This window comes from Sciurus carolinensis, chromosome 16, assembly GCF_902686445.1.
Source record: "Sciurus carolinensis chromosome 16, mSciCar1.2, whole genome shotgun sequence".
NCBI classification, from domain to species: Eukaryota; Metazoa; Chordata; class Mammalia; order Rodentia; family Sciuridae; genus Sciurus; species Sciurus carolinensis.
Window position 1 is genome coordinate 48,010,555 of NC_062228.1, and position 22,104 is coordinate 48,032,658.

General features: G+C 39.9%; 1 pseudogene; it reads left to right on the plus strand.

Moving 5' to 3' along the window:
* Window positions 1–12,628: 12,628 nt before the first annotated feature.
* Window positions 12,629–20,878, plus strand: LOC124966104 (zinc finger protein 790-like; annotated as a pseudogene).
* The last annotated feature ends 1,226 nt before the right edge of the window (window positions 20,879–22,104 follow it).

Here is a 22,104-nt window from a genome sequence, read left to right on the forward strand (position 1 = left end):
TCTTAACACTTTCTTAATAGTATCCCAGGGGTTTTGGTATGTTGCATCACTATTCTAATTTGGTTCTAAGAATTTTTAAATTTCCCTCCCTATTTTTTCTGTGGTCCATTTCTGATTTAAAATTGCATTATTCAATCTCTATGTTTATGTGGTTTCTATAATTTTTCTTGCTGTGGATTTCTAATTCATTCCATTATGATCTGATGAAATGCTTAGCATTATATGAATTCATTTATTGTATTTGCTAAGACTTATATTGTGACCTAGAATATGGTCTATGTTGGAAAAGGTTCCATGAGCTGCTTAGAAGAACATGAATTCAACTGTTTTTTTGGATGAAATTTTATAGAGGTCTGTTATGTCCATTTGATTTATAGTATTATTTAGGTCAAAATTATCTTTATTAATTTTATGTCTGGATGACCTGTCTGTTGGTGAGAGGAGTGTGTTGAAATCACTTAATGTTATTGTATCAGGATCTATCCAGAATTTACTGTAAATAAGTGTTGTATGTAATCAGGTGCACCAGCATTGGGACATAAATATTTACTGCCATTATACCTTCCTGTTGGATTGTTCTCTTTATCCGTATTTAAGTGACCTCCTTTATCTCTTTTGATTAATTTTTGCTTAAATATCTTTTTTTTTTTTTCAGAATAATAGGTATTCCTGCTTGTCTTCTAACTATTCCCAAGCCTTTTCTTTTTTTATTCTTTTACTTTCAGCCTGTGGATGCTTTTGCCTAGGAGGTGAGTCTAAACGGCAGATGGTTGGATCTAGTTTTTTTAATTAATTCCATTAATCTATGTCTTTTAATTGGAGAGTTGAGGCATTTACATTCAGTGTTGTTATTGTTATTTTGGTACTAGGGAGGAACCCAAAGGTGCTTTATCGTGGAACCATGTCCCTAGCCCTTTTTATTTTTTATTTTGAGACAGAATCTAAGTTACTGAGGCTGGTCTTGAACTTGTAATCCTCCTGCCTCAGCTTCCCAAATCTCTGGGATTACAGGCATGTGCCACTGTGCCTGTCTCATTCAGTGTTATTATGGATAAATATTTGATATTTTATATCATTTTGTTTTGTTTTCTATGTTTAATTTGATCTTAATTTCATTTATTTAATTGCTCTTCTAGGGAACATTCATTTCCGAGCTCTATGGTTTTCTGAGTTCTCTGGGTAGTATTTTTTGTAGTGCTAGTTTAGTGGTCATAGATTCTTTAGTTTATCCTTATCATGAAAAGTTTTTATTTATTCTTCACTTTTGAAACATGGCTTTGCTGGATGTAGTCATCTTGGCTGACAGTTGTTTTCTTTCAGAACTTGGAATATCTCATTCCACACCATCCTTCATTTTACAGTCTGTGTTACAGAATGTGTGAATATTTCAAACCACCATGCGTGGTGAGCCAAATTGAAAGGGAAGAAAATGACTTTTAATGAACATGACAAGCATCTGGGAGCAGCTAATGCCTCAAAGAACTCCCAGCATCTGAAGTTTGGAAGTAAAGCAAAGCCCACAAAAACAACTGAGGCACATGTAGGTCAGAAAGACCCTGTTGAGAAAGATATTTTGATTACATGAGAGAATTGTTTTGATTATACATTTTAGAGTCATTTTGTTATACATCAGGGCCATAGGGATTCAGGAAGGTCCTACTGTACTGTCAACATAGATACAGCTTCAGGAGGCTGAAAAGAAAACATTACAAGCAAGCATACAATGGAGTCAGGTCAGAACAAAGTGGCATTACTTTGGTTCTTTTCTATTTCTTTTGAGTTGAGAAGTCAGAAGTGAGCCTTATTGGTTTATCTGTAAATGTGAACTGCTGTTTTTCTTTTACAGCTTTTAATAGTCTTTTTTTTTATTCTCTAAGTTAGGCATTTTAATTGTGATGTGTCTTGGAGAAGTTCTTTTATGATCTTGTCTATCCAAGGTTGTATGTGGTTGTCCATCTCATTTCTATAGTTTTTTTAAAAAATTGTGTTATTTCACAATTTCTCTCTCTCTCTCTCTTTTTTTGTTACTGGGTATTGACCCCAGTGGTGCTTAACCACTGAGCCACATCCTCAGCCCTCACTGAGAAGATTCTTAGTGCCATTAACCGGTATCTTCATCCTCTCTGCTATCCCAATTACACAGAAGTATTATCTCTTGATATTGTCCCAGTGTTCTTGTGTACTCTGATTGTGATCTTTAATTTTTTTCCTTTATTGCATAACACCTGTTCCAGTTCATATACTGTTTCCAATGTCTGAAGTTCTGTTTTCTACATAATTCAATTTGTTGGTGATATGTTCAAGTGAATTTTTTATTTGATTCACTGTGTCTTTTATTTCCAGGAATTCTGATTGGTTTATTTTCACTCTCTCTATTTCTTTACCAAATTGATGTTTCACATCAAAGGGAGATTAGTAGGTAGAGGAAAAGGACCAGGAGAAGGGATGCAGGAAGAGAAAGGAGAAATACTGGGAGATGATATTAGCCAAATCATACTGTTGTATCATGTGCACATATGAATATATAACAATGAATCCCATTATGTACAATCATAATACACCAGTAAAAATATGGAAAAAAAGAAAAAAGTTCTTTCATCTCATTTGCTCAATTAATTCATTCCTTAGATCTTCTTTTAGCTCATTGAACGTCTGGAATTTCATCCACTTCATATCTGAGGGTTCCTTTGTCAGAGGATTTTAAAATTGGGGGGGGACACTTGTTTGCCTGTTTTCTCATGTTTTCAGAGATCTTGGACTTATGCATCTGTAGATATGGATTCCTCTTCCTCTTGTAAGTGTGTGTCCTTTGATGTACATTTGTCTTTTTTGGAATTAAGTCTTGTCTTTGGGTGTCTTTTAACTTCAACACCTAGGCTCAGCATAATGTGAGTGTTGATTTCAACCTCCAGTGCTGTTCAGTTTGCTGTTGTAGAACTGCTGATTTAATTCACTCATGGAGAGCTGCTGCAATACTGTGGGTTCCTCTGGGCTATCATCTTGGGACTTCTATTTTGTTGTATGAGTAGTCGTCTAGGAGTGGGACCCAAGGTTCCCCCTCGAGCATTTCCTACTTGGGGGTTTGGTCATTGATGTGGGGTTTTCACTATGTGTGAAATTATTGGAGCTTAAGTGAGGCTGGTTCATACATGGAGTGAGGTTCATTGTCACTTAACTGAGACATGGATGTAGCTCAGCCCCAGGGTCTTGTCCCAATCACTTCTAGCCCTTCTTAGCAAAAAGGGAAGCAAGCAGTAGCAATAATAGAGTGACCCAATATCCAGCCTTAAAATAAATGTTGGGTGTCTACTATGATATCTCTAAAACTAACTGCCAAGCAAAAGGTTATGGTGGAGGCCAACATTTAGGATTAGCAACAATAGTAGGCAGCCATGAACTAAATCTAGCATTAAGTAGCAGGTATCAACTATGCCTTCCAGTGTTAACAACATGAGTGGTGGGAGGCAAGAATTACATATACTAAATATTTCTAAAAGAAAGTAAAATTATGATTCCTTAAGTGAAAAGAAAATGAAATAGGAAGACAAGAGAAAGCTTGAAATACTTAAAAAGTGAACAGAGGGAAAGTCAGAGAGAGCGATAGCTATAAAGAAGAAGTGAAAAATAACTAAAGTAATAAAACAGAAGAAAAGGGAACTGCTACACCAGTGAGGCCAAACTAGCAGTTCCAGTGAGGGGCGAAGGGGGATTTGAAAATAAAGACATACACACAGATTTTGAAGATAAAGCTGGGATCAGGTGAAGTGCTGCTCTCAAATGGAGAAGCTGATCTACTAAAGAGTTACTCTAGCAATCTTTATGGATGTCTCATTATCAGGTTAAAGACTTGCAAGCATTATTCTTTGTACTCAGGAAAGTTACAGAACTAGAAACATCTTTGCAGCTTTTCCACAGCTGCAGTGTGCACTGTTAGGAACTTTCTATAGAGCTCATGGAGGTCCATTGTGTAAAGTCACTGTTAAGGCCAAAGGCTCAGAAGTAGCGGAGCTGGTGAACCATTGTGGTTGTCTAGCATGAGAATTCCTCTATCCCTAGGAGCTGCGTGCCTGAGATCAAGGTTGAAGCTGGTAAGACTCCTTGCACAGAACTTCCTCTGGCAGGGCATTACCATAGCAACTAGGCATCCTGTACCCTTGCACAGAAACATTCCTAAGCCCCAGGTGCACCACTGCCATGAGGTCATCAGAGACCCCCAACCTCAGTCATTGCTGTCCCATTTTGTCACCACTCTCAATACAATTTGACTATTAGAGGGGGAAGAAAAGGAAGAACTAGAGAAACAAAAACAGGTAAGCTGGGTGAGGTGGCACATGCCTGTAATCCCAGCAGCTCAGGAGGCTAAGGTAGGAACATCTTGAGTTCAAAGCCAGCTTCAGCAAAAGTGAGGCTGCTGGGGCTGGGGTGGAGGCTCAGTGGTAGAGCACTTGCCTAGCATGTGTGAGGCACTGAGTTCGATCCTTAGCACCACATAAAAATAAGTGAATAAAATAAAGGCATTATATCTATCTACAACTAAAAAAAAAAAAATTTTTTTTAAGTGAGGATGCTAAGCAACTTAGTGAGACCCTGTCTCTAAATAAAATACAATATACGTCTGGGGATATAGCTCAGTGGTTGAGTGCCCCTCAGTTCAATCCCTGGTACCCCCGCCCCCAAAAAAGGGTAAGAACCCTTAAAAAAATCAAAACAAACCCAAACCCACTAAACAAACTATCAGGGGCTGAGGTTGTAGCTCAGTGGTAGAGCACTTGCCTAGCATGTGTAAGGTACTGGGTCTGATCCTCAGCACCACACCAAAATAAATAAAAGGTATTGTGTCTATCTAGAACTAAAACAATTTTTTAAAAAAAACTATCACTCCAAAGTCAAAACAAAGCTAACTAAAAACACTAGAAAGAAAAATGATAAAAATAAAAATAATATGAAAACCAATTAATGCAGCATTACACACAGAGAATAAAAAAGAAAAAATAGGAATATAATTTTTTTTTTTTTTATTCATAGATGGACACAATACCTTGATTGTGGATCAAACCCAGTGCTTCACACATGCTAGGCAAGGACTCTACCACTGAGCTACAACCCAACCCAGAATATAATTCTTTCTGTTTTGTTTTGTTTTGTTCAATTTTTTAAGTTATTCATTTATTTATTTAGTTATTTATTTTATTCATTTATTTATATGCAGTGCTGAGAATTGAACCCAATGCCTCACACATGCTAGGCACGTGCTGTACCACTGAGCCACAACCCCAGCCCCCAGAATATGATTCTTAATGAAAAATGAAGAACTTGTTTCTGCAACGGTCCAAACTATTGACAAGGATAGATGTTCACTGCCTTTGGGCCCTTCTTGCTGTTTCTTTTTGGGGTCTGTACCCCTATTTCAAGGGCTTGGTGTGGTTAAATCTGACCTCTTTGTGTTTCTCACCCAAATGCCAGCTGATGTGACCTGGACCAGAGCTGCTTGTAGGAGCTCTCGGCTCTTGTCTCACAGTATAAAGTAGGGCAGAGCAGGGAGTACTCACAACTAGAGTTTTCCTGGACAGACTAGGTCGATGTGCTCCCAGAGCAGGGCTAATGCAGAGTTCTAAGTGAAAAATTCCAGCTGCTGGGATTTAGTTCTGACCATGCTTTGGAACTTTGTAGGGTGGCATTTACTCCAGAGATTCGATCCCATTCCCTGTTACTGGGAAGATGCCAATCTCAGCTGGATGTCTGGGTCTCAGGGACCTTCTGAAAATTTCAGTTGCATGGTGGGGAATGTAAGCCCTAATCCACTGTCATGGATGTCGACTTCCCAGGATCAGACCGGGAGGGTAAACCTGGCCTGCTGGATCAGTTTTTGACCTTGCCCCACTCTGAGCGAGTGGCCATCAATGAACAAACACAAGCCTCTCTCCCCTTAGTAATCTCCAATCTGGATCCCCCGGGCACAATCCTCTGCTTTTTCAGTCACTCTGGGCACACACTGAGACCTCATGACAGACATTTGCTGGGATAGGCCATAACATTATTATGAACTGCAGTCTTGCTGCCCAGAGTTGCCATGAGGGCTCTTCAGAATGGCTCCTGCCTCAGTGCTGCTTGCTAACCGGGAGGTTCAGAGCACTTTCCAATCAGGTGGCACACTGTCTTCAGTCAGTTAAGATCAGCCTCCCTGGCTGTTCCTGTCTGTGCCATAGATCTCTCGTGCCAGATATTTTCTTTTTATGCCTGTGTTACCCCTCCCTTCTGCAGGGAACAGGCCTTGCTGACTGCCAAAGCTGGCACATCTCTAACACATTTTTTTCTATGTTCAAAGATCCTGAATTTCTGAGTCTCTATAATTTTACTGTCCACTGTTGAAATTCAGTGCCCTTCTTCTAATCCACCATCTTCCAAGTAACTCTAAGCAGTATAAAATTTTGTTGTGTTGTGGTTTTTTACATTTGGCATTTCTTGGTCTTTCTTGTTGTGACCTAATAGATGCTTAGCCCGTGGTTACTTGTTTTGCACTTGTCTTGGATTGAGATGTGTATTAAAATCCTATATGATTGATTAAACTTACTTTCTTTTATAACCTGGAACTTATGGTTAAGGAAAGTTACAAGGTTTATTCATTTGTCTGTTTTGCTTTCTTGCTTGCTTACTTGTTTTTGTAGTGCTGAGTATCTAGCTCAGGATGCTCTGCATGCTGGGAAAACAATCTACCACTAAGCTACATCTCCAGTCTGAAATATGTAGCTTTGTTAGTTGATGTATAGACATTCATGTTTATTATATATTTATTGTGAATTGGAGGCTACAGATTTAGCATCTTCAAGATCATAACTCCTGCTTATATTGTTGTTTCCATTATATGTATTTCTCCCCAAATAAATTTTGTTAGAGTTTATGTGTACACACAAATCCATACATGATAATGCAATCAAACAACCAATACAGTTGCAGCTATGTGGCTTAAGTGAAGGACCACAAAGGGAACAGCTATATAAGTACCCAGATCTGGTAATAAAAACATTACCTGCAACCTAGAAATCACTTTGGACGTTTTACAACCAATAGCTCCCCCAAAATAACCACTATATATCAGTTTTGTTTCTTTTTCAATCGATGTGTACATGGAATCATGCAGTGTGTGTACCCTGGTGTGTTGGTTCTTTTGTTCAACTTTGTCTGTGAGAGCCATCCATGTTATTGCTTGTAGAAATATTTCAGTTTATCCTCATAGCTAAATAGTATTCCAGTGAATGAATATACCACTTGTATGTGTATATTTTATACTTTATTTAAAATATTTTTTTTACCTGGTGGCTCACCACTCTCACCCTGGACGACGACCTCCTCCTCGTCCTCCTCCTCCTCCTCCTCCTCGTCCTCCTCCTCCTCATCATCCTCCTCCTCCTCGTCCTCCTCCTCCTCCTCGTCCTCCTCCTCCTCCTCGTCCTCCTCATCCTCCTCGTCCTCCTCTTTCTCCTCTGGCTCCTCCTCCTCCGGCTCCTCCTCCTTGTGCTCCTCCTCATCCTGCACGTCCCCCTCCTCCTCCTCCTGCTCCTCCTCCACGCCTTCTTCCAGATGTTCCTGGGCCCTGGGTTCTACTTCTTCCGAAGGAGCTCCAGGGCCCGGAGCCGGTGTCATGGGCTCCTCAGCCTGGTGGACTGGCTGACCAAGTGAAGGCGGGAGGACAGGTCTGCTCCGAGCTGGAGGAGGGATCCTTAGGGTTGTGAAGGGGCCCAAGATCCGCACGGACCGAGAAGTTAGCGCTGGTTTTGGGCCCGAGGCCCCCCAGGACAGCGGCTGCAGGATCCCCATGGTGGCGCCCACTGCCTGCAGGACGGGGCCTCTTATGCAGCGAGCTGCAGGAGGCGCCCGACGTCCGGGGTCTTGCTGGACGTTCCCGCAGGCAGTCGGGACAGCAGAGGCAGGAGCTGCAGGGTGCTCCCTGTGACGACAGGGAGCTTCGAGGCAGAGGCAGATGGGCGCCTGATGGGCCCACGCCAGGCGACGAGGCCCGCGCCCCCGTTTGCTACAGCAGGTGCCCATTCTGGGCACCTGGTGTACTTGGATCCGAAACTAGTCCGTCGACCAGAGGAGCTCGGCCAACACGCCAGCTCCTTGGAGACAAAGTGTGCACCGTTGAGTTGAGCCCCTGTGACGTGGGGCTGGAACGCGTGACGGAGGGAGGACTGGGGGCCAAGCAGGGTGGTCAGAGGAAGGCCGCCCCACCCCCACCTGCACTGCTGCTCTCAGCCTAACGCCCCTCTGGATGCTGCAGCAGCTTTTCCCACACCGGCCACACCATTGTTCCCACCGCTTCAGGGTGTCCTTCTGAGGCTGCTTGCCTTCTGCTTATTCAGGCATCCCTTCTCCATGACTCCCAAGAATATCTGTATGGCTTCTGCTTGACAGGACTCCATCCACCTAGAGTGAAACCACCATCCATTGCCCCCAAATAGCTCTAGGTGATTTTCCTCCATGGTTTCCCACCACACTATCAATTTAGAAAACCAGGAGAATGGCCCTGGAAGTGTCCCACAGGATTCTTTCTTTTTTTTTTTTTTCAGGAAGATTCTTACTAAGTTGCCCAGGCTAGCAGCAAACTTGCAATCCTCCTGCCTCAGCCTCCACAATCACTGGGATTATAGGCCTCTGCTTTATTTTTTTTGCCTGTTTTTCTTTCATTCTTTAATTTTACTAACTCGCATCTGGAGCCTGAATTTTTCTTACATAACCTGTAATGCTTTAGGAGAGTTGCAGTTTTTTAACTTATTTTTATTTATTTTTTTCTTCAGTTGTAGATGAACAGAATGGCTTTTTTTAAAAAAAAAAATTTTAGGTGGTGCTAAGGATGGAACCCAGTGCCTCACACATGCGAGGCAAGTGCTGTGCCACTGAGCTACAGCCGCAGCCCAAGTTGCAGCTTTTTCAATTTGTTTTTGTTGTTTGTTTGTTTCTGTGCTGTTGGGTATCTGTGTCTAACCTAGGGCCTCGTACAGGCCAGGCAAAGTCTCTACCACAGCTCTGGTGGGAAAGTTGCAGCTTTGTTAATAGACATCTGCTCATTATTGCTACATGTTCATTGTGAACTGTAGGTTATGGTGTTGAGCATGTTCAAGGTCATGACCCCTGCTTTCTTTTGTTTATTTGCCTCGTATGTATTCCTCCCCAGGTAAATTTTATTAGAGTTTATCACGCGTGCAGGAAGTCTGTCCACGATAATGCAATCAAGCAACCAGTGCCATCAGAGTTGTATGACTTAAGTGAAGGACCACAGGGGAACACAACTGTAAGTACCCAGGTCCAGCCATACCTGCAACCTAGAAGCTCCTGTGGAGCTTTTGTTCAACCAGCAGCTCCCCCACAGTAACCACCCTACATCAGTTTTGTCTCTTTGAACTGCTGTGTAGATGGAATCAGGCAGGGTGTGTACCACGTTGTGCTGGTTCTTTTGTGCAACATCATGTTTGTGAGAGCCATCCACATTGTGTATGTAGAAAGTTCATTTGGCCAGATGTAGGGACATATGCCTGTATTCCCAGTGGCTTAGAAGGCTGAGATAGGAGGACCTCAAGTTCAAAGTCAGGCTGCAAAATGGCAAGGCCCTAAGCAACTCAGTGAGACTCTGTCTCTAAAAAAATACAAAAGAGGCCTGGAAATATGGCTCAGTGGTTGAGTACTCCTGAGTTCAATCCCCTGTACCAGAAAAAAGAGAAGAGAGACAGAAAAAGAAAAAAGAAAAAAAGAAAGCAAAGGAAAAAGAAAAATAAAAAAAGTTGATTTGTATTAAATAGTGTTCCAGTGCATGAATATACCACTTGTTTGTGTCCAGTCCTTCTGTGTGGTCTCATGAGTAGTGCTGCTTCGAGCCTTCTTGCCCTTGTCCCTTTGTGTTCATATGGGTGCATTTCTCTTGGGTTTATTCCCAGAGCAGCTGGTGGGTCACCCAGTATGTGAGTCCACAGAAGCAGTTACTGTGGGTTTTCTGCAATGGCTGAGGCAGTTTTGAAACTCAGCAAGAGTTTCTGCAAGTTCCAGTTGCTCCACCTTCTTCTTAATACATGGTTTTGTCAGACTGTAAGAAGTGGTGAGTATGTAATGGTAAGGCCATGTGGTTTTCCTGACTGATGACCAGTGAAGTTGAGTGTCTTTGTTTTGATGTCTAAATGACCATTTAGACATCTTTGATATTTTTAGCCTGTTTTTTTTTTTTTTTTCTTTGAGCTTGTGTTTTTATTGTTGGTACTTAGGAGTTCTTTATGTAATCTGAATGTGAGTCCTTTGTCAACTATGTGTATGCAGATACTCCTACTCCATGGCTTATACTTGCAGTCTCTTCCTGCAAACAAATCACCTTTAAAAATCTCAATTATTATTTATACTTTTTCCCCTATGGTTTTTACTCTTGATGTATATGTGTTTTTATGTTAGAAGAGTTACCTCACTATTTGGGATACTGAATTTAGCAGTGCAGAAACTTACTGGCAACTGAATTTCCTTTTTCTTGAAGGTGATTGGGTGTTTTTACCTTGATTCTTCATGGATTTTAGTCTCAAGTTTATTAGGCAGTCTTTTGGTACTGATGATTGGGATCATTTCTTCCTACAATATGTTGTCTTTTCATTATAATTATTTATGCTTTATTGCTAGGACTTATTCTTAGATGTTACAAACAGTTTTAGATATTTTATCTGAAGTTGGATTTCAGCTTTAGGGGCTCTGCTTTTTGTGTATTGGATCACCTCTCACTTTCCTTTATTCTTCCAATAATTTCCATCACTTTTTTCCACTTTGCTCCATTCACTAACTTCCATATTCTCTTTTTCCACACTCTACTTTCTGTGGTATTTGTTGTATTTTGTTCTTCTTGTAGTTGATTCCTCTTTCTAAACTGTTTTTCTCATTTTTCTTTCATCTTTGAACTCTACAAACTCCCATCCCTAGTTTCTCCCTTTTCCTGCAGTCATGTACTTGTGCATGGGGTCTGACTTTAGAGCACTGAACAAACTGCAAATTACTTTTTATTCCTGTTGGAATTTTGTGACAATGTTCCTCTTCTCTGGTGTTTTTCAGTGAGTCTTCTTTGTACATATGGGAATTTTGGCACAATTTTCAAAATTTGAAGTATTTTTAGACACAGTGTTGCTTATTGATTCATTTATTTATTATTTATTTATTCAGCATATAGAAGAGTTTCTTGGGATAATGTCACTGGTAATTTCCTGTGAAATGGCCTTTCCCTGGGGCAAAAGTACTTTTTTAGGGTTTTCTGCTCAAATTGAGAAGATCATTTCTTTGTAACTTGGTCCCTTTGAATTGCCAGGCCTTCTATGCATTCAGAACCTAAGCAGGTTCAGGAGAACTGCTCTCAGCTGTGAGTCACCCAGTGTCTCTCTGCTGCAATTGAAGAATACAGTCAAGCTCTCTGCTTATTTTACAGGTCAATACTACCTAGATACCAGGACCAGTCCAAGTATATCTTATAAGAATAAGGGTGCAAAAATCCTCCACAAAGAACTAGCAACCCAAACCCCACAACATATGAAATGAGTTCTACATGCTACAGTTTGAACATATCCCAGGAACACAGGTTGGCTCAACATCCCAAAGTCAATTAATGTAATGCATCATGTAAATTAAATATAAAAGAAATCACATGATCATCTCAATGGAGAAAATGAACTTTTGAACAAAAGTCAAAAATCTTTCACAATGAAAACTTTCAACAAGCCAGGAACAAAATGGAATTTCTGGAGCAGGACATAGAACATGTAGGAAAAAACCAAAGCTAACATCATACTTAATGATGAAAGACTAAGAAGAAGACAAGGAAATCTAATTTTGCCACTTCCACTCAATGCTCTGGAGGTTCTTCCCCAAGGGTATTTGGGCAAGGAATGTTAACAAAGGTTTCCAGGTTTGAATTGTAGTAAAACCATCTCTATTTGCAGATTACATAATTTTCTACGTAGAAAATTTTAAAGAATGGGCAACAAAAAAACAAAACAAAGAAAACCATCCAAAAAACTTAGGATCAGGGCTGGGGATATATAGGTCAGTTGGTAGAGTGCTTTCCTCTCATGCACAAGGCCCTGTGTTCAATCCCCGTCACCTAAAAAAAAAAAAAAAAAAAATAGCATCAAACGCAGCAACACTCCTGCGTAGAAGATCAATGTATACATCAGTTGTACTTTGTATGCTTGCATTAAACAATTTAAAATTGAAATGAAGAGGGCAGTCCCATTCAAGAAAAAAAGAAAGTACTTACAAATAAGATTAAAATAAATTATACTCTGAAAATTACAAAATACTTACTGAAATAAAAACTTGTACATGAAATGCATAGCAGCATCTTTTATAATAGCCAAAGCTTGGAAACTGTCATCACTGGCTAATGGGTAAACAAGGTGGCCTGTCTATATGCAGAATATTATTCAGTCTTAGGAAGGAATGAACACATGGATGAACCTTTAAAAACATTCTGAGATGTAGAGACATGCTTGCAGCTGTTTGGGGAGGAGGCCGTGGGCGCGCGTGGGAGGATGAGCCCATCTGCTATCCCTGATGCTTCCTCCACCCCTTACCCACGCAAGCGGCCCTACCAAACTCATGGGTGAGGCGTTGCTCTATGGGAGTCCGACACTTCAGCCCGCAAGACCTGCACTTGGACCGGGAAGACGCCACCAGTATCTTGTCCCACAAGGCAAAGAGAGGCCTTAACCATCCTGGAGGCAGAGCTGGTATTGGCACCAAGGCATCTACAAGGCAAAGAGAGGCAAACAAGGAAGCATCACTAAAGAAAAATAAAGAAGTTGTTCATCCCGAATTTGCCTCCAATTCGATCCCCCGGTCTCACTGCTGCAGGCGGCAACACTGAGAAATGGAAGAATCCAGTCACGAGCCCACATATGAATGATTCCATACACATGAAAGTCACAATAGTTTAATTTATAGAGACCCCAGAGCGACATCCCCAGCCCTTTTTTGTATTTGATTTAGAGACAGGGTCTCACTGAGTTGCTTAGGGTCTTGATAGGTTTCTGAGGCTGGCTTTGAACTTGACATCCTACTGCCTCAGCCTCCCACACTGCTGGGATTATATGTGTATCAGCATGCAGCCCTAGATCACTTTTTTTTTTTTTTTTTTTTGTGGTGTTGGGGATTGAACCCAGGGCCTTGTGCTTGCAAGGCAAGCACTCTGCCAACTGAGCTATATCCCCAGCCCCAGATTACTCTCTATTTCAATCTGGAGACAGGCAAAGTGTGGAGGTTGGGGAATAGTTAAAACGTACAGATTATAAAATTGACTCGAATGCTTGCATATATTTATAAACACACCAATGACCGTTGAATTATTCACTTTCTATTTTTATATCACCTTGAATGGCCCACATGTCTCCATGCCTCCTCTTACTACCTCTTTTTATATCCTTCCTTTTGACAGAAATGGCAGCTCTTCGGGGCAATGAATATTTCTTGTTTTCTTTGTAACATCGCCATGACATCCATAGAAGTTTTTTCTCAAGTCCTTTCTGATTCCCAAATACAGGTGTATTTCAGTCCACATTTTGTTGCCCAGGTCCTTGCTTTTCTTGCAAAGTACAAGTCCTCTTGTGACACTGAAATCTGTGTCCTTGGCCCAATTTCTACCACATGCTGTACATGAAAAGTTCACAAATTCCTCAAAATGGGTATAATATCTTTCCTCTTACACCAATTTTTTTATATCTCCTTGAAAACATTTATTAACCTGACTTTTCAAATACAGAATGATTTCTCATTACTTCTGAGATGAAACCCAAACTCCATAGCCTCTTTTTTTGTGACTTTTCATGGTCCCTGGTCCCTGTTTTATATACTCACCATGTATGGTCTTTTTTCTCCCACTTTATAATCCTTAAACACACAGAGTTTTTTTTTTGAGATATGTTTCTTTTTATCATTATTATCATCATCATAAACATTAACTCATGATAATGTTTAAAGTAGTGGTTGTCCCTGTGACATTTCTATGCACTTAAATATTGTGTTTTAATTGTATACACACTCCGCTCAACCTTCTCTTGCCTTCTATTTGGTGCCCTGTGCTGATAGTTCCTCTTGCACTTTCAGGTCATTTTTTTTTTTTCTTTCAGTCACCGTATATGAAAGAAAACATGCTACGCTTGGTTTCTACATTGACTTATTTTGCTAACATGATTACCTTCAGTTCCCTTAAATTTCCTGCAAATAACATTGTGTATATATACCATAATTTCCTTATTCATTCACCTGTTGAGAGGCATGTAGGCTGATTCTGTAACTTGGCTACAGTGAATATCGCCACAATAAAGATAGATATGCAGGCTGACTTTCTTTCCTTTAGGTTTATACCTGATTCTGCTGTTCCATGATCATGGGAGTTCTGTCCATCTCCTATTACCTTTCATTTTTTTTCTTTAGTGTTTTATCATTAGATTTATTCTTTAGTTGTAGATGGACACAGTACCTTTATTTTTATTTATTTTTTTGTGCTGCTGAGGATGGAACCCAATGCCTCACACATGCTACGCAAGCGCTCTACCACTGAGCCACAAATCCAATCTCATATCATCTAAAGCACTGGTTGGTATTCATTTCAGTATGTGACATTTTCTGCTTTTAGTCAGAGGTATTGTGGGACACAGAATTCAAAGAGATCTGGGATCTTGCCAGGAAATCAGAGAGACATTAATATCAAGAAAATGTGCCGATTGTTAGCTTTTCCATGGTCAAAGACCCTACACTTTGTCCAGGAAAATAGCAGCTAGGGAGCACACCCATGAAGCATTGTTTCCATTTGAACTGATGGAATTAACTGAAAGTAGCTTACACAAAACACAAGGAAAATGAACAGCCCACAAAAGCCCCAACTTTCTCTATGTTTTAAATCTGGAGGTAGTCACTGCAGCCTGCCGCAGCCTCTCAGTGACCTCACAAAGGACTGCTGTGATGTGTAACGCTCTGGGCTGCCATCCTAGTGCCTCGTGTTACAGGAAGTTCACAGGATGTGCTGACTGAGCCCGAGGAGTGTGTGCAGAGAGCCTGAAAGAACTTGGCTTCAGTCACACTTACTAACACATTTCCTCCCGTCCCTCAGGCTGCCAGCTCAGCTTTCTCGTTCCCTGATGACCAGTTCCCTGGAGTGTCCTTTTGCACCTTTTCCACCGAAAATGCCTCCTCAGATTTCATCCCTCATATGTATGTGCGTCAGCACTTGCTGATGCTCAGGAATGCGGCCATGGATTTCTCTCAGGAGTTGGGAGAGCCTGGACCGGGGACAGAGGGATTCGTACAGCCCTAGTGCTGGAGAACTAGAGCCACCTCATCTCCCTGGGTGAGAGTCGGAATTTCAACCTAGGAATTCCTGCTTGCTGTTCCTCTCAATTGTTGGATTGTCTTTAAATATCAAGAGGTATTTTTTTTTAAACAATCTTTGAGTCATAGATGGACACATAATTTTATTTCATTTATTTATTTTTATGTGGTGCAGAGGATGGAACTCAATGCCTCACACGTACTAGGCTAGTGCTCTGCCCCTGAGCCACAAGCTCAACCCTGGTTTGTGTTTTACTGACAGCCCACATCATCCTCGGTGACCCAACTTCTCCATCCTTCAGGAATCTTGTGTGCCTTTTTCTTGCCCTGTCATTGTTTCTCTTCCTTAAGAACTAAGGTTCCAGATGGAAATTTTATTCATGTGGTCATGTTTTAATATTTTGACTTCTGGGCAGGGCTGTGCATATATCAGCCAGATGTGCTCTTATTAGAAAAAGGCCAAGAGCCCTGGATGGTTTTGAAGGATGAAGTACTCAGGTGAGCATGGGCTGAAGAGGCACCAGCCAGCCATTGTCACACATGATAGCTCAGCTGCTTGGTGAGGCAGCAGCACCCTTGGAATATCCAGCTGGAATATCACTTCACTGGTCAAAAATCTCTACTGAAGGCCTGCCAAATACACACACAGCCTTTTGTAAGAGAACTTTCTCTTCATTCCAGACGACTCTCCATTTCTATGCTCTCATTATCACCTTGTGTTACAAAATGGAGAACGCGCTTCTATTTTTCTAGTGGTACTTATTTTATGGATGGTATGGGTAAGCTCCTTTCTCTACCTTTTTCATTTATGTATTTGTTAATTTCTTCATTCTCTAAAACAAATTGTGCTTTTGCTTTTTATTTTACCTCGACCTCTTGAGGTCTTCCTATATTACCTACTTTTTCCTTGCTGTATATTTCCTACACTCATTAATTCATGCTTTTAGCTGACATTCTTTTATGTGATTTTTAAATTTTGTTTTGGTTTAGAAGAGTTAACAAAGAGAGTAAGACATATTAAAAAAGCTTTTATGCTTTCCTATGACAAGAACATGGCCACACATCTGCATAATCGATTCTATAGTAAGAAAAGACCCAATAGCCTGCGGGTTGAAATCAGGATAAAACAGTGAAAACAGTTCTGACCAGTAAGGGGGAAGGGACACAAAAGAGGTTAAAGCCGATGGAGGACAACCAGGGGAATACAGTGCAGAAGAGACAGCTGGTTTGTCCAGGTCCCAGGTCCCTAGATTCTCCATTTACTCCTCTAATGATGATGATGATTTCTTACTAGTTGTTCAGCCCTTATTCTGTGCCGAGTGCTTCCTGGAAATGTTGTATGATTCCCTATTCCCTCAAAAGAAACTCTGAGAAGAGATATTTTATCCTCATTCATCATATAGAATAAATGAAGAAGAGCTCTGCCAAGGTCACTGATTCTCCCAACACCAAAAGGTGGTATCAGTAAAATAAAATTATCTGAAACCATGGTCTGTTATCTTTCTGCTGTGGTTCACTGCTCATACCTTGTGACTGAACTGCCTTTGAACTCGTTTGCTTGTTGCTTGAGTCCTTGCTCAGTTCCTAAGAAATTCTGTCCCAAGAAATCTCCCAAGTTCCCAAAAAAAATTTATAGCACAAACAAATGACATTTTTACTGAATCCTAATTACAAATGAAAAATTAAGTCTCTAAAGAGTTAAGACTTCTACATTATTTTAGCTCCTGCCAGATTCGTGTTGCTTCAACAGAATTCTCAAATTATTTTCCTGTTTGAAATATCACCCACAACTAACTCCATCACTGTAAATACAACATACCCTGTGTTGTGGAGTTCCTGCTATAGTGGTAATTTTGGACTACATAGCTTTCCATGTATCAGACTGATGCTCTGTTGTTTCCAACCTTCCTGTATTTTAGCTTAGAATTATATAAGATGTTCATCATAGTGTCTTACATGTTACTTGCAGATTTGTCAGTGTTTTCTGAAATACTTTCCTTGGTCTTGTCTAGAAGGGAAAAAGAAGATCTGGGGAGGGCTTTCAAAGCGTACAGCAACCACACTTTCTATCAAATGGATGAGCAATACTATGATATAAAGAATAAATGAAGCATTCTGGGTGCAATTGTATGACAAAAAGTGATTTGGCTACGCAAGTGGAAGAAATGAGCAAGGTTCAGTATTTACATGTAGAATGGCAAAAGGAGAATGAGAAGGTCTGATCACATTCCTTCACATTTATCTGTGACTACTTATGGCCTGGGTATGCCTTTGTCTCCTGTTCACACAAGGCTTGGGGAAGCACCATGTGTAACAGTTTCCACAGAGATGGAAGGGGTGAAATGGTGAGACAGGTCATATGATGAGACTACTCCATTGGTGGACTTGGTTCCTACTTTTTGTAATGGCATCCTTTACTCCATGCTGTGTACCATTCACCCTCCTTTTTGTCTTGTAATGTGTTTATTCTATAATTATATCCTAATGACTCACATGTGCTAAGGGTTCATGATACCATACTACCTGAAACACAGCCTTAGGTCTTTAGTTTCTTATGCTGTTTTTGAAGTGCATAAAAATGCAGACAATCATTTTTGATCAAACTCCTCAGATGAAGATGACCAAAACAAAAGTTTGTCTCTCATCACCTGACTGAATTTTTGTTACCACTTTAAAAGTTTGACTTCTTTCTGGCCCTTCTTTTCATATTGCACAGAATTTGTGAATTTTAAAACTTATTTCCTTCTTGTGAATCTTAGGGTTTACTTTCTATATTTATACTGGACATTTAATTTCCTTTTGGACAGTAACAGTATGTATTTACCTTCTTGTGTTCCAGTCACACAGCCCAGGTGTCAGACCAAGAAATTACCAAAAACTAACACTTCTGAGAGAGAATTATCCCAGTGGGAGATAATGCAAATTGATAGAAACCACAGCCTTAAAGGTTTGTGTTTTAGAGGTGATTGGGAAGGTAAAGTCAGTTTCAAATACAAGAAGAAAATCAGGAAGAGTACTTCCAGCAGGTGATAGTGACCTATGAAAAAACGCCAACTATGAACCAGCACACAGGTTTTACTCAATATGAGATTCCTTATAGGAGAGACACTGAATGAATTTAAAGAATATGAAAAAAGCCTTCAGTTCTGCTTCACACCATGCTCAACATCAGTTAGTTCATAATGGCAAGAAATTCTGTGAAGCCAGCTTTTAGGGATGGTGGCAGTGGTGAGATGCCCATGTTCTGGGCCTTCACCTGTGATGACTTTTTCCACTTTTAACATTAACTTGGACCCCCTTAGAAAAACCTATGGGATTCCTTTTTATTTACAGTACCTCACCCACTGGCCAGAGTATTTCATCATTGCAGAGGCACCTGGTGGAGAATTAATGGGCTATATTATGGGTAGAGTAGAAGGCTAAGGAGCCAGGTAAGAATGGCATGGGCATGTCATAATACTGTCTCTTGCCCCTGAATTTTGACACCTCTGGCAGCTAAACTTATGGAATTATTAGAGGAGATTTCAGAAATAAAAGGTGGATTTTTTGATGATCTCTTTGTAAGGATATCTAACCAAGTTGCAGTCGACATGTACAAGCAGTTGGGCTATGGTGTGTATAGGACGGTCATGGAGTACTATTCAGCCAGCAACAGGAGCCAAAGAGGATGCTTATGATATGAGTAAGCACTTTCCAGGGACACCAAAAGAAATTCATCATACCACTACCTCATTCTGCGAGGTCTGAAGACACTGAATAACCACAGGTAGTGGTCCTTAGGCTGTTGTTCCAAACAGTTTATGGACAATATTATTTTCACTGAATGATCTTAGGAGTGCTTTTAGGAAAAAAGTAATCATTTATGTCTTAATGACTTTAAGAAAATACAGGTTATAAACATATTTTCAATCTCATTGTTTCCATTTAGCAATATCACACATCTTAAAGCTGTTTGCTTTAATAAAATTCAATCAAGAAGGCAACTAGGTCAGAAGGAAACTATCCACTATCATGGTTAATGTCCACCATGTACCAGGAAGACTTACTCTCACCTCCTAACCTTCTGTGTCTGAAAACCACTGCTGCATGTGTGTGTGCACGGGTGTTTGTGTGCATGCGTGTGTATATATTATATTGTATTGAACTGATAATTGAAGCTTTAAAAGCATATATGAGGGCTGGGGTTGTGGCTCAGTGGTAGCATGCTCACCTAGCATGCTTGAGACCCTGGGTTCGATCCTCAGCATCACATAAAAATAAAGGTATTGTGCCCATCTACAACTAGAAAAAAATTTTTTAAAATAATTCTTAAAAAAGCATATATGAAATGTATAAAACTAAGATGTATAATAAAATACATTTTTGATTCAAAAAAATCGTGATGATAAGGAATGTAGGAAGGCCTTTATTACTGATTCAGAACTTAGTATCAGATAATTCACACTGATAAGAAAACACATGAATGTACAGAATATGGCCAGGCATTAGTTTGCATTCAAGTCTTACTGGTCTTAAGAGAAACCTTTTAAATGTAAAGAATGTGGGAAGGCCTTCAGTTGTGGCTCAGACCTTACTTGCCATCACAGAATTCATATAGGTGAAAAGCCCTATGAAGGTACTCTCTGCAGAAAGTCTCTGCCAAAGATCACATCTCATTAAACATCAGAGAATTCACACTGGTGAAAAACCTTATGAAGGTAAGGAGTGTGGGAAAATACAACTCACAAGTAACTAACATCAGAAAATTCATACTGATGAGAAATCACATCAATGTAGAGAATGTGGAAAAGCCTTTATTCATGGTGCAAATCTAGCCCAACACCAATAGGTTTACGTTGGGAGGAAACCCTCTGCCTGGAGCTCACGCCTTCCTCGACATCAGCGAATTCATACTGGTAGGAAACCGTATGGAAGTAAGTGATTTGGGGAGAATTTTATTTGGGGTTTGTATTTTGCTCAACAGGAGAAAAGTCATCAGAGAAAACTTTATAAATGTTAGGAATGTGGAAGGACATTTCTTCATGGCTCAAGTTTAACAGACATCAGAAAACTTACTGATAAGAGAAATTATGAATGCAAGGAATATGGAAAGACTTTTTTTGTGTGATTCAGAACTGAACTGACATCTGAAAATCCATACTGGAAACAGACCATCTGAAAGTGAAGAATGTGAAAAAGTCTTTCTCTGGGACTCACAACCTGCTCAACATCAGAGAATGCATACTGACAAGGAAGCTTATGAATGTAAAACGTGGGAAATCTTTTATCTGGGGCTCACAGCTCACTCGACATAGGACAATGCATATTGATGCAGAATTCTACAAATATAAGAAAACTGACCAGCTCTTTGGTCACCATATTTACCGAGTATAAAATTCACAGTGGTAAGAATTACTGTAAATGGACAGACTATGAGAACACCTTTAGTCATTACTCAAATTTTGCTCAACATGAGACTATTTACACTTTTGAGATATCCTATGAATATGAAGATTTAGAGACAAGATTTTCCCCAAGCTCTCACTTTATTTCACCATTGTGAAATCTTAAAACATAAGAAAGGCTTTATTCATGACTCATTAATTCAGTCTATTAGTTCCTTCTTTAGAAAAACATCAGAAATATAATACAGGTCATATAGTACATCTGTCATCAGAGAATACATCATGCAATCTGTATTAATTTAGGAAATAATTTGCTTATTATCAATTAAATTCTACTTATCATGGCTATATACTATGAATGACATTATAGTATGAATTCTTTTTTTTTTTTTTTTTCTTGGTACCGGGGATTGAACTTTACCATTGAGCTACATCTTCAGTTCTTTTTATTTTTTGTTTTGAGACAGGATTTCACTAAGTTACTGGAACTGGCTTCAAACTTGCCTCCTGCCTCAGCCTCCTGAATCTCTGGGAGTGCACTGATTTTGAATCATTCTCTAAACAGAGATGTGTTGCACAAAGAATTTATATTTAATTCATGTAGGAAATGGTCCATCACTGCCAGAATCCTGTTGCATTTCCACAAACCTCATACAAAAGCTAAGGTTATACAATCAATTTGGAAAAGCCTTGTTATGTTATCCAGCTTATTTTGCATATCGTGGTTTCAAAACATCCTGCCTCTATATTTGTTGGAAAGTAACTTCAATTGATCTGTTTGCTTTCTCATTTGATTACAAGTATTGGATGACCTTGAAACTTGATGACTTAATGACCACCATTAGTATTAGTACTGCCATTTCTATGAGTGGAGGACTATAAGGGAATAATGATAAGATAAATATGCTGTGTCTTATTATAGCACAATGTTAATTCTGAATGGATACCAGTAAATTATAATGAAAGCTAGAAAGCCTTGATCACTGTTAGTTTCTTATGCTTCAAAAGATCCACACTATAAAGCAAGTCTTTCTTTCTGGTTTTAGTGAGCGTGAAATTGTTGGGTGTTCAGCAGTTGTTTTAAAAAGCATTTGGGAGTTAAGTGTGTTGGCACACACCTGTAATCCCAGTGACGCAAAAAGCTGAGGCAGGATAATCGCAAATTCAAGGCCAGCCTCAGCAAATTAGTGAGACCCTAAGCAACTTAGTGAGAAAATTAAAAAGGACTGGGGATGTAGCTCAGTGGTAAAGTTCCCCTGAGTTCCCTGAGTTCAATCCCCAGTACCACAGGGGCGGGGGAAAAAAAAAGGTATTTGGATGTAATTTGTCCCAACAGTTTATAAAACCAAATGTCATATTTATTTTTTCATCATAGTTAAAATTC